The 12,139-nt window shown below is 39.1% G+C and overlaps 1 protein-coding gene across 1 annotated transcript in view; it reads left to right on the forward strand.

Moving 5' to 3' along the window:
- Nucleotides 1–698: 698 nt before the first annotated feature.
- Nucleotides 699–12,139, forward strand: part of TNFSF11 (tumor necrosis factor superfamily member 11) — a 46,983-nt gene continuing 35,542 nt past the window's right edge. The window contains exon 1 of the mRNA XM_017814995.1: nt 699–801. The gene's annotated coding sequence lies outside the window, so the exon portion shown is untranslated. The remainder of the gene's footprint in view (nt 802–12,139) is intronic.

Consider the following 12,139-nt stretch of genomic DNA (forward strand, 5'->3'; position numbering starts at 1 on the left):
AAAAAAAAAAGGAAAAAAAGGAGATTGAATCTCCTGGCATACTTACTGAACATTGGCAAAGTAGTAACAGATTTTAAAAATGAAAAGACAACTGTTCCAAAGTCAGCACCTGCTGCTGTGAGTTTGGTATTACTGTTTTTTGCTGGTACTTCCATTTTTCACAGTTTGTCGAAGCAAACGTTGCCATTTGGAAATGTCTCTAGTTGACAAGACCACTCACAATCAATCACAGCATTTTTGCTTATGGTAAGGTATGCACTTGCACAGAATATTCACTACACACAGGAGCAGAGCTGAAAGAATGTAACTTAGTTTCCCAACCCTTCAAGCAATAATACCAAATGACACAGTTAATGCGGTTCCTCATCAAGAAAATGCAATGACTGATAAACACTTCACTCCTTCGCATATGAGGTCATCCACATTCCCACAGGACAGCATAGTATTTTCTTTTATCCTTGTCAAAACTGTGCAGTGGGAAGGTAATATGGCTGTCTTGGCTACCCTGGCAACGTTTTAACACAGGAAGCCCTACTACTCATGACTCATGCTGCAGCACTTGTCTGTTCATACTGTAGGATTACGATGCTCATTTTTGTGTGTTTAGAAACAACACAACAAATCAATGTTGGGACAAAGGGAAGCTGAATTTGAGGGAGCTCACAATGTCAATCTCTGTTGTGAGATTTTAGGTCTGCTTGATTGGGCTGCAAGGAAAGGTGCTGATCTTGCCTGGAAAATCCATGACTACACAGAGGAAATGAAACTCAGAAGAGTCATTTGTGGTTCTTACCACAGTAGGTAAGCATGGCATGCTTAAAAATTACACCTTGCCGTAATAGTGGCTATTCAGGTATGACATTCATCAGAGTAGATTCAGGGCCAGACAATGTACTTGCAGATGGTAATGCAGTGTGTGCCTTGCTATACACCTTCTCCCATAGCCAGAGCTCTTACACTGTTGTTTTGTAATAGCTGAAGCTCACGTAAGCTGAAGATGATATGGTTCAGCTCTCCTTCCTGTGCCCTTGAATGTCCTTTCCCATCCATTTCCAGTGTTGGTATTACTGAGTGTGAACCTGTGGCAAATCAGTTCAGGAAGCTGATATAGCTAAAATCTGACCCATTAAAAAAACCCACCAAATCTACTTGTCTCGGTATATGTTTCATGAACCGGCACACCTTGTGATCACAGAGGTCACAGCCTGGGACACACCTGGTGGGGAGTCAGCCCCACAGTGTAACCCCCAAAACAAGACATAGACACAATTGTCCATGAGTGCATTCAATTGGGACAGCTGGGATACGCTGATTTATTACTGTTCTGATTCCAGCTATTTCCAGTATAGCAGGATGGGCCTTATTTTAAATACAGGCAGAAAAGACAACTGCCTTGGGCAGTTCTTGTTCTTCCTGCTTTTGTCTCTGTCCTGGAAAGGTAGACATGCAGTTGAGGCATGTTGTGTGGCAACTTCTGCTTGTGTGGGGCCCCCCTACAAGTCATTATTTCATAGCTTGTTTCTCCTAAGCAGCAGCACATAGCCATATGGCTATGCAAGACTTTCCTCACCTCTGCCCCTTTCATACCAGTCTTCCATTCCTTTGTGGTGGCCGGACTGCCATGATACCGGCCAGGTCCTAGGCTTAGCCTTACTATCAGCTTTCAACTCACAAAACTCAATTTTTTCCTACTCTGCTGAAGGACTTAAGCTGATGTTGAAGCAAACTTGCAGAAATCCTAAAAAGGAGCATAAACAGAAGAAAATAAAAAGATCTTAGTGAATGCAGAGAGACGTGAGACAGTAGTAAGTTGCTTGTCTAGGGAGGTGCTAATGTTTTATATTAAATGAGTTTCTTTTTACTGAACCTATCCTTTTCAAATTACTGTTCTCTATATGGTGGTAGGAAATCTCCACTTTTCCTATTGATCCTAACTATTCACAGCCACTTCTCTATTCTTTCCTTTTTAAAAATGCCATTTTATTCAAGACAACACTGCTCCTAAACCTAAAATTAAAATCAAATGCTCAGTTTGCTACTTTTGGCCATGTTTCAGCATAAATTAATATGACCCAATTGTGACCCTCACTGAGAGGGTGGTCACTGGAACAGGCTCTCCAAGGAAGTGGTCATGATACAGCCTGTCAGAGTTCAAGTTGTGTATAGATGATGCTCTTAGTCAAATGGTTTAGTTTTAGGTAGTCCTGAGAGGAGCAGTGAGTTGAACTCAATGGTTGCCTTCCAACTTGAGATATTCTGTGATTCTGTTTCCACGAACTCTGGTTCAGACTTTTGTGGACAAATTTGGAAAGTATAAGAAACCATACAAATCCAGTTTTAAATAACTAAGAGATGGCCACATATTATACTAACAGAGAACAAATGACCCTCATGGCCAGAAATAGACTGAGAAAAAGTACTCTACCAACCTGTATTGACAGAAATGCTGGGCTGGATCAACATTTTTTTCTATTGAAATGATGCATTCCCAAACTATCTTCTTGTTTTGTTACCTGACAACTTAGCAACCCCAGACCTGGATAAAAAAAAAGTCAGACTTTATGCTTTTCTGCCTTATGTATTTCCATCAAGACTGAAGATTGTTTGCCTGGGACTTGGCAATAACTGTATCCAGCAAGAAGAAAAGCCATAAACTTATTATGTGTGTCAATAAAGTCAGCAAGTTAGTCTTGGAACACACACATGGAGGAAAACTGCTGAGTAAGGGAGAGCGACTTTTCCAATTATAACAACACATTAACATGCAGGTCAGAGGTTAAAATATTAAAAAGCAGTTAACAGATCTCTTGAGAAGCTCCGGTAACGCACAGCAGCTCTGCATACTTGCAGACAATGTAAAAAGCCACAACGTTATCCCTTAATACCACACACATGTGCAGAACTCAATTAGTAAAAGCTGTTCAGGAACTGAAATGCTAGTTCTGCTGGGAGATGCCCTGCCCAGGAAAGGAAGTAACAGCACTGTGTACCCTCCAGGATCCAAAGGTGCACTTCATGGCTAGGACCCTACTGAAGGCTGTCAGAAAGCCATCAGCTGCAGAAAAAAATAAATGGTGATGGTGCCTTTTAACATAGAAAAACAACCTTACTCATGACTGGCCTTGGGTTTTTTATTGCCGCTCACCACTGTTTGATGCAGTAACACTTTGGTTTTGATAATATTGAACCCATTTTCAAGCATGTCATGCACCTTCAATTAGAGATAGATTTTTTTTTATAGAGAGCTCTACCCCCAGTTAGTTGTTAAAACTGTATATCTCTTATGGCTCTTATGTAATTCATTACTCTCAACCTTCAGACAGTTGTATCGAGTATCATTTAAAATTCAGCATGTGTCCTTCCCGAACTCTAGCTGAAATTTTCTCATCAAATATATCTTCTGACATGGGGGGCTTGGTGTAAGGGGGTACTAGAGCTGCCAAAAGTACCCCAGGCTCCCAGCATGACCTGCCTAAACTCAGGTGTCCCACCTATTTCACAGTCCCATGTGATGGATGAGCCCATTGCCAGCTTCTCTGCCCTATGTAGTTTTATTATCTTCACATCTGACCAGTGGGACTTGTGTTGATGGACTAAGTAAACCCATGATTGTTTCCAGCTTACCTGATCTACTATACACACAGAGGAAGAGAGAGATCAGGTTTTCTGTGCTGTGCTCTGAAGTTTGAGCTAGAGCTTATTTTCAGTCAGTTTGAAAATAGCTGAATTAGAGATCACTCTTGTATTGCACTGTTGTATTGTGAAGTTTTCCTAGCTATTCACTGGTTTAGGGGAGAAACTAAGTCTTTGCTAAAAAATATTTGTTTGCTAAGTATAATATTATAATTGCATCTCAGTCACTGGAGAAGAGGTTTTAGTTTGTCTGTAAACTCCATGGCTTTTGTCATTTTGTTGCAGTGATTTCATACCATGAATTTAAATAAATTGGGAAATAAGAGTCTGTTCTAGAGCTCAACCAAAAGGTTGGTGGTCTTCCCAGCGCACTGATCAGGCAATATAAAGGGAATGTAACACCTACATCTGACCAAAACAATACAAAAGTTAAGTTTCTGCATGCACCATGTCAAACAAACAAATGCTGAGCCCAGTCATTTTTGCCGTCAATATGCTCCATCATCTACATGATAACTTGCTAGATGCAGTTAGATCAAAGGTTTCCTTTCAGTCCCAAAGCAGAGGATGTTCTACGGTGAAATCATGACAGTTGCTTCTGCTAAGCAGAGTACCGTCTGACTCTGCCTGAGATAAAGCTCTGTCTGATGGAAGGAAAATCTCAGTCACTCTCTGGCGATGTCATCCTCTCTCTGGGTGGAAGATGTTTTGATGGGTAACATCTGTTATTTTCATTGAAATCTGAAAGACCTGTCTACATGTTTTGGTTTTGTTTTTTTCCCTCGGTATAGGATCTGAGGGAGGGAAAAATAACTAAATTGACCTTTCAGTTGACAGAGATGCAGTGTAAAAAGAACTCAAAGAAATGAATATCCTCAGAATTATGCATAGTAAGGCATTCTTACTCAGTTTTTCTCATGTAAAGAAAACCAAGAAAAACAGAGCTATTATGACTTTACCCACCTACAGACAAAGCCTGAGAAGATCCTATTTCTCAGACCTTTGTCAAATTTTCAGTGTGTCTAGTGGGAATTCTTTTTCCTCCCTTAAAAGATAAATATGTTAAGTATTCTCAAAGGAAAATAACTTTTCATCTGAGAAAACAGATGTCATCACTCTCATTCTCAAACCTTGTCTTCCTTCTCCCACTCCATCTTTTATCCCTATCCCTCTGGCCATGGGAATACATATTCTCCTTTGCCATTAATCTATCTTTTCTTGAGATCTGATAACATTTGTGGACAATATATATTGAGACAGAAATTGCACTTTAGGAAAATTGATACCACTATAGCCTATCTTTCTGTTTGGTTTTAAGTAAAATGTAACAGAAAATATTAAAAGAGTAAGGGACTTGCAGCCATTTAAATAAAGAAATTAGCCACTGATAATGAAAACGTATTTTAATTTGTCATTGCAACCTCCTGAATTTGTCATCAAATTCATATGTGACACTGAATAAGGGAAAGGAAGGGAAGGGAAGAGAACAGGGAACAGGACCTCTAGGAGTCACAGCCAGGAGATATTCAGAGATCTGCTATCTCACTATGAAAAGGACTGGGTGCACAGCTGAGTTCCAGAGGACTGAAAAAATTGTGGAGGTACATTTCTGCCCACTTCCATGGGGTCACACAGTATAGTTTCATTGTGGGAGCTGGTCTTGAATTGCTTGAGACTCTAGAGAGAGAGTTTGTCTGGTTCTGTACGATACTCTATCTTTTGAAGCCTTGCCCAAAATAATATCTTCAAATAAGGCTTACCAGAAAATAAACAATAAAAAATACTCTAATGATGAAAATTGCACATGATTCAATACATACAGAAAATACTATAATGTGTATACACAAGTCCCATGTTTCTGAACTTCTTTTGCAATCTTTTATATGCTCTTAACAGGTTTGTGTGTCTCCTTCCTAGATTTTTAAAAAAGTAAAATGAAAGGATAGAGTTCCCAGTGCTCAGCAGCATTGTGCAATGTGAATTTGAAGTACTAGAACATTTCAGTCCAGTACATGGGCTTCTGCCATTTGAACTAAGGGAGAAACTGAGTTTGTGGTAGTGTAACATAATTGCAGGGAAAATCCCTTTAAAGCCAGATACCGAAACATCTGTAGTTCAGAATGACTTCTTGTCTGCCAGCTGCTAATATCTCATTAACCATGTCCAAAATAAATGGTTTTGACTAGTTTTTGTTTTTTTTTTAATTGTCCTTAAGTTTGCGTATCTAATATCAACAATTTCAACCCAGAGAATGAAAGATGTACTGACTGATAAGAAGCTAGATCTGAATATTATAAAAAAAGTGTTGAGCAAGACTAGAGACAGGAAAAACAACCTCTGGCATCTACCTAGGTGAGAAAACAAACCCAAACACACTTTCAAATTTGGGAATAAGTCATAAGGATGCTGCTTTGTGAAAAATCTCAATGACCCTGTTTACTTTTTCTCTCTTGACCTTTCTCACTTCTGTTCTCTTGAATTCTTTGGTAATCATTGCAACACATCTAAAACTGGATTACAAAATTGGTATTGGTGAGTCTGGATCGTATTCAGATTTCTTGGTATAGCTGCCTTATTTTGGCGTTGCAATTACCATAGTTTCTGAGCTCAAGAGAATGAGGTATGATTTAAGCTACCTGTTACCTAAGATGGCCAAACTATGACTTTATATTCAAGAAACAAAAAGGAGATGTTACTGATGCACAGATCCCTATTGTAGGTACCTGACTTGCCAGTGACTTCACACTGAGATCCAGAAAGTTGCAGCCTAGACTTCATGTATTACTCTTTGGACCTTTGTTGTGCTGTAGACAAAGCTGATTTCTCCTTGCTGCCTTATAAATCAGCAAGCTCAAGGTGAGATATAAAAGAAAAGCTACATCTGGGCATTTTAGGTAATCAGTTGTCTTCCCACCATCCCTTCTTTGCCTTCTGGCTTGTGGTTGGAAAATGGGAACTTTCCTTCATACAATTCCTGTCCGCTGTCAGCTGTCTTTAAACTGACTCCTGCAACTGTATTGCAATTCATGGTGGGTTGCAGGCTCATTGATACTATGCAAATTTACCCTGTAAGTAGATGACCTGTCACTGTGGGAACAGACTAACCTGCATCTGCTACATTACTTTCACTTTTACTGCACAAGGTTAGTGATGAAAATAAGCTTAGTCTTGTAAGAGGTTTGGCAGTTTATTACAGAACAGAAAACTGAGTTACAAGGAACTACAACAATAAAACATGGTACTGCTGTCTTTACTTTTGTTCCTTCAGGGTTTCTTTCCAGTAATATTTCCTCATATTGGCAGATGGATATTCTTCATTTTGGCAGATAGATATTATTTGCTAGTAAAAAACAGATTTGGTTAATTTCTATGGTAAATGCCACTAATTTTAAATGTATTAGGGAAAATGAATTGTGCGCTCCATCTTGTTTGTTGGTTTGGGGTTTTTGTTTGTTTGTTTTGTTTTGTTTTGTATGTTAATTTTGTCTTGTAGAACTACTTTCAGGTTAATTCAACCAATAATGACTCCCATATAGACGATGCAGTGCAACCTCTAAAAACCATACCTGAAGCTTAAATTTTAACACAGTTTTAGAGTGAACAACACTTGACCTTTGGGAAACTCTTACCAGAATGGAGAGCTATGCTTGTTTTGTGATAACTAACTCCCCTGGTATTGAGGTCTAATACTGAAAATGGTGTATTGCAAGCAAATGAAAAGAGCAAATGGAAACTGCACAAACCAATTTGCACTTTTCACTTGGGCTTCAGAGCTCTGAATGTGATCTCGGGTGGAAAATGTCTTAGCAGTTTTCTCTAGCCATCTGAAACCATTCTAATATACTGAAAAATGGCAGTGACATTTCCCCAAGATATTTTTATGTGCAACACTTGGTCAGTCCTAAGTGAGAAGAGAAAAAAGGGCTCTGATTATAAACAACTGAAACAGTGTCCTCAGTAGAACCTCTCTTTTTTCTCTCTCCACAATATATAGGTGGGTTTTTTTCCTAGAAGAATCCTCATTTTCATAAAAATATTGTATTTTTAATTCAGAAATATAGCTGAAGTAATGAATCCCCTCCTCACCTCTATTCTCTCTCTTTTTTTTTTTTTTTTTTCCTTACTACATGTAGACAAAACAGCAGCAGCTGCAATTATAATCCATTCACTTGCCATTCTCTGATCAGGCTGAGCACAGCCTCTGAGTGCAAGCTCTTCAACATCGTTGAAGGCGTTTGGACTGGCAGATAAGGGTTTAATGACCTTTAAATTGATATTTCCTCTCTCCCCACATAATGGTGACTGAGCTTCAAACAAGCTAGTGAACTTCAGGTGAATTATAAAATTTAGATGCATATAGAAACTGGGAAATAGGTCCAAACCAGCCCTGAAGCAGCAGTTTACAAACACACCAGGTTTTATAGTATCTTAGGGGTGTTGTCTTGTGGGAAGTGTGGAGGAATTTTTTACCCAGCACCAGACTGACTAAGGAAAGCTCCTTTTCAGGTTTTGCCTTCTCTTGGAGCAGCTGGAGTAATGCTGGGTATATCAAGACATGCTGTTCATGATGTCACAGCTAAACAAGCAACAGATAACAACACAAGGTGCTATAAATATTTTTGCTATAAAGATCCTCACACCTCCACTAGAATCAAGGTGGATTTAGAGTAAAACGTGTCCTGGAGAAGCTCAGGTATACATGCACTTCTGGTAGAGCAAGATGACTCCACGGTCCCATGAACATCAGAAGCCAACTCCCCTTTTTCTCAAGACAGAAATTATTTAGGATGAGACTGTGACCTGCTCTGTAAGAATTACTGTCACTACTTCTCAGGTGATGTAAACTCATTTCTTGCTGAATTAAGCTACAACACTTGTGCCTTTTTTGTGCATATATTCCAAGACAATAAAGGAATAATTTCTACTGTCAAAAAGAGTCTTAAATTATTATCTTCCAAGTAATATTTTATTTTGGCCTGGGTTACTTTTATTTTATAAAATCAGAGAGAGTTTTGGACCTTTACTGAACAAGATGGAGGATTTATTAGATAGCCAGGAAAGCCTATAACCTAAAACCAGAGCTACAGTTCATAGATGCACAATTTTTCATTACAGGCCAGAAAAGTAGGTGTGAGAGTAGTGGGATGAGGACAAAGATGCTGTGTTTCACTTCAGAGGCTGGTGCCTTGATGCTCTGTTAGTATTTGTATACATATTCCTGATGTATTGTACTGAGGTAGCATTGGCCTGGCTCTCAAACAATAACGTGGTCTGAGAGAAGGCAGCACTGCCAAATGGGATATCTACGGATTTGGCAGTGGAAAACTCTTTTCATTTAATTTCCCAGCAACTTGACAGAGTTGAACTGGTCTTCAGACCATCCTCAAGTGACCATGCTTCAACTTCCCTCTCTGTTAGGTGAGTACAATGATACTGATGTAGTTAGAAATATACTTGGCAATTTATGGGAGAGACAGGAGCTCCAGCTGAGAAATGGGCACCAGCATCTTCAGTGTTGTTTTTACCTGTATCACCTTATATACACAATGTCATGGCATCTCCATGTCTGTAGTGTTAAGATGTCATGGATACAAAGTAAGGTCAGCAGGAGGGAGAACGCATCCACACCTGTAAAAAAAAGTGTGTCTGACTGTAAGTAGTGTGCAGCCTTCTCTGAAAGTAGCAGTGAGAGCTGGAATTCCAAATAGCCCACTCTGACACTCTCAGATGAGAGATTGTTCCTTATTTGTTTAGGTGTGGGTTTTTCGGTTTGGGTTTGTTTGCTTTTTTTTTTTTTTTTTTTTTTTTTTTTTTTTTGTTTGTTTGTTTGTTTTCCTTCAGGGATGTACATGATGGCTAGTGTTTATTCAGATAATCAGCTTCACAAAATCAGCTTCACAGGCAAGATCGGGAGTGTGAGCTGGATTTTATCCTGGCTAATATGTTTTTGAGAGAATCACTAAAGTGATTGTAAGAAAGCACCGGAAACACAATTCCTGGAAATAATTCCCAGCTGTCATGTTGAATTATAGAGAGACTTAGAGCTGCTAAGTTTTTTCTATGTCTCTGTTTAATCCTCTGTAAAGTGAATAAAGTAAAACATATCTCAGAAGGATGTAGTAAGTTACCAAAATGATATTGTGAAAGATTTCCTGTCTCTTTCGAAGAGGTGAGCTGTCTAGAGTGAGGTATTACTGTTCTGCTGTGATGAAGCAATTCTCTCTCCTAGAGAAACACAGCTATAACTTGATGCTTCATTACTGATGACTGACAGCTCACTTTCAATTCATAATTATAGTCAAAACCCACATCCATTTCTTCATAATAAGCATTTGGATTTGTGTAATTGTGGTGTAAAAAGAAAATGTTTAGACCACTTCTTTAATTTCTGTAAAGGGGAATAAGGTAATAGCATGAGATAATGCACCAGTTTCAAAGAAGAACCATCAAAATATATTTGTATTTTACTTTCCTGTATATTACATATTTTCCAGGTTATGTTAGAAATACATATTCACTTCGTATGTAACGTACTTGTTATTTTCTGGTTTTCTTCCAAGACATTTTGCCATTATTCTGCCAGGACTGTATGTTGTCTGACCACTTCCCCATTGCAATTAAGGATTGAAACCACTTGCTTACGCACAGTGGAGACCATCATACCTAACCCCAAAGGAGGCCAGAAACTCCTAGCACACTGCATTTCCCAGACCAACCAGGAGGCCCAGGGCACAGAAGGACAGCATACTATTTGCAACAAAGGCTGGCATACTGACAATCCACATGAGTGGAGCTACTCATAATAAATAAAAAAAAAAACAAAACAAAACACAAAAAAAACGGTGGGGGTAGGGGAAGGGGGGAATTCAACACATCTCATGAAGAGGTGTTGCCTGAATTTTAATAATAAAATGAGATAAACTGCTTCAAAATCAGTTGTTAAGAAGATACTACCGAAGAGCCAGCCTCAAGGAATGATGCTTAACCAGAAGCTTTTTTTCAAATCACACGGTATATGTTTGGCAGTTAGTGTGCAGGACTGCAGGCTTGATCTGAACAGGCGTCAGGACATGAAGCTTGCACAGGCAACATGGCCTTTTCTGGGAATTTCACTTTGTCCCTCCTCCCCCTTTCCTGCTTTTCCTCCTTTCTTTCTCCAGTGCCAAAGCCAAAGAGGAGGAGAGACGATGTCTCGGGGTGCCGGAGGTGGGGTATAAACAAGAAGGAAGTCTCTGACTCTAAATGGAAATATTTCATTGAAGTCAGTGTATTTTGTACTCAAAAAGCTTAAATGTGACCAGCATGCAATAAAGTAAGATTCAGAATCTTACCATCGGGAAGATAAAAGTGATTGCTGAGTCCCGACTACAGTTTTCACATGTGTGTGTATGTGTGTGTGTGCACACGTGTTTGGGGCCAGGGATAATACTAATAAATCATGTTTATCATGATTTTAATCTTTGGTTTTCACAAGGCAAAGCTTTTCATGTCACAGAGCAATGGTGAAGTGTTTGTGAATCTGCTAATCTGTGCTGAAAATAATCTTTGCAGCCATCTCTGCTTCAAGGCTAATATCTAAGAACTTCAAAATGAAAATCAGCTTGGATCACCAGAGAATCCATAAAAAAATGAGCAGGAACAAGTTGTATTTGGTATCTTAGTCCACGTGGCAACATTTTTGAAAAGCTCTTACACAGTTATAACGTGAGAACATGGTGTTTTCTTAGAATGAGGAAACACTGGGAGAGGAAGAACCCTCTCAAATGACATACTGGCACAGACATGCATACATACGGAAAGAGATGTGGGGAGTGCTTTGTCTACATGTATATTTAGTTTGAAAGTGGTTCTGTCAGAAAGTTCCAATTCAATAGTTAAGAGGGAAGACCCTGTTTTCCCTCTAAACTTTCATATTAGTCTGGAGAGAGCCATAGTCTGAATAGAAAATAAGAAGCTGTTTGGATTTATTGTGTTCTGGAGCCATTAATTACAGTGTGTCCCATTTCTGTTTATTTGTCTTAGTTCTTCTTGGTGTTGAAAGACTGACCCTGACCCTTTTTTATGGACATAAAAAAGATTATCTAGCTTCATCTGTCTCACCATCCTCTGCGGCTCAAGTCCTTGTGGTAGGGCACTTCCCCAGACTACATGACACAGCCAGATGTAGCAACCAGACACCAGGCTTTGAAATAGCACTAATTTCAAATGTCAGCCTTCACACTCCATAAAACAGGGAGCATATTACAGTGTACGTTCAGTTCCAGAGCAAATAATATTTAATATCTATGTGGATGTATTGTATATTTGAATAATCTGGCAGACTGTATTTGGAAATATTCCCTAAATTTCCTCTGTCCCAGCCCTGAGACTGTGGTAAGTAACACAGAGACCAGCTGTCCAGCCTTGTTTTTCTAAGCCATTGACTAAACAGTGAGTTCATGTTCAAGATAACTGTGGGGAACCAGTTCATGAACTTCTTGAACTCTGCTGTCCATAAGTGTGGTGA

The sequence above is a fragment of the Lepidothrix coronata genome, unplaced genomic scaffold, assembly GCF_001604755.1.
Source record: "Lepidothrix coronata isolate B3197 unplaced genomic scaffold, Lepidothrix_coronata-1.0 Scaffold48, whole genome shotgun sequence".
Taxonomy (NCBI): domain Eukaryota; kingdom Metazoa; phylum Chordata; class Aves; order Passeriformes; family Pipridae; genus Lepidothrix; species Lepidothrix coronata.